Below are 1,950 nucleotides of genomic sequence, written 5' to 3' on the forward strand. Positions count from 1 at the left end.
CTAAGAGAACCATACCCCAAAAAATTAAAGACCCAAGAACTTTTAGATTTGCCTCTCTTTTTCTTCCTTTGAAATCTAAGAAACCTTAAGTGAAAAAATCTCATGGCAAAATTATCTCTCACACACAAGGTCACTGAAAAAGGGAAAGAAAAAAGAAAAGGTGATGATCCTCCATCTCTTCCTCTAAAGAAAAAAGGAAAAATTTAAAAATCGTCAGCTAAGAAGAAGAAAAAGATTTTAGAGAAAGGGAAAGGAACAGTTGATATGAGGATCCTTACAAGAAAAGGTACCAATTCTACTTCTCGATTTAGGAATAAGCTGCATGCTAATAGATTTAGTAGAATAGAAAATGCAATAATTTCATGTGAGAAGTTCCTTGATTGGCCTAGTTTTAATGAAGCAGCGGTGAAAGAGGATTTAGAAGGATACTTTGAAACCTTGAAACTAAGGAATATAAGTATATTTTGGGATAGGATGTTTAGCCCCTCATTGGTAAAAGAATTTTATTCTAGTATTGCTGTGGACAAAACTGAACTGGTTAATCAAGAAGAATTTACAAAAGATGGTTTGAATGTCTTTCGAAGTGACAAAGAATTCAGATCAATGCTCAAGACTTAGGAGAATTCTTAAAAGTAGAGTTTGAAGTACGGGAATTCAGAATGCCTGAAAAGTATGATCCCAGTCATGTTTAGGAAATTGTAACTAGAAGGAAAGGGAAATTTCCCTCCAAAAGTTATGCCAGTGACATTAAAAATGCTCAATTCAGAATCCTGCATTATTTTATTACCACTACACTCCATGACAAGAGTAGTAGCTTTAGCTATGTTAGTGCCTAGGACTTATGACTGATGGAAGTTATATTTAATGACATTCCATTAAATGTAGGAAGATACATGGTTGAGAGAATTAGGGCAACTTTGTTGGGAGATAAGGCCAACTTGCCATATGGCAACATCATCTCAACTTTGGTGCAAAAGAAGAGGATTTGGAGTATAAGATTGCAAGCAAACTTGACCAAAAATAAAGATTAGGGAATCTTCTTAAGAAGTGTGTTGAAAATGGGTTACCAACTAGAGATGAATGAATGCATCAAAACCACAAAAAGTACACCACTGCCCTTCATTATTGAAAGTCCTTCCACACCTTTCACCAGAGTCAACTAACCTCCCCTCCAAGGTGAAATGATTTTTAATCTGCTCATGAGAATTGATGGGAAGTTAACTAAACAAACTAGGAGGATAACAAAGATTAAAGAAAAACTTCAGTAGCTTGAAGCTCTTCTACATTAAGTCAAGGAAACTAAATCCCCTACCTCTGAAGCTCTAGACACTACTGCAAGTCTGTCTAGTGAGAGAACTGATACTGAGCAATTTGATCCACACACATCAGAACATGAAGAAGAAATTAGGAGAAAACAAGCAGACAATGAAAAGAGCAAGATGTTACAATACCTCTTGAAACAAAACAAGGCCAAGAAATTGGCCAAGAAAAGGAAGATGAAGAAGTTGAAAAGAAAATTGAATAAGAGGAAAAAGTAAAGAAGGAAACTCAAGGTGAAGAAGAATACTTAATTGTAAAAAAAAGTGATGAAAATCCCCTTGAAGAATCTGAAGTCATTTCAATTTCTAATTTTATCAAAGACATTCTCAAGGAAACTAAAGCTGCCCAGGAAAAACAATGAGCAGAAATGGAACAAGAGGTTTAGTCAACTCAAAAAGGGAAAGAACAAGTTGTAGGGGAAGTAGATTAGGACAAGGGTAAAGCAATCGATACTACTTCTATTCCTGAGAAAACTGTAAGAAGGGTAAAAAAACAATAGCCACTAAAACCAAAGTTTTCAGAAGAAGAACATCTGCTAGAATAACTAAGTCCACTATCAAACCAGTTTCTAAATTGGCATCACCTCAAGATATTTCATCTGGATCTTTCTCATCTTCTGAACCTAAATCC

Source organism: Theobroma cacao, chromosome 5, assembly GCF_000208745.1.
Source record: "Theobroma cacao cultivar B97-61/B2 chromosome 5, Criollo_cocoa_genome_V2, whole genome shotgun sequence".
Lineage (NCBI taxonomy): Eukaryota > Viridiplantae > Streptophyta > Magnoliopsida > Malvales > Malvaceae > Theobroma > Theobroma cacao.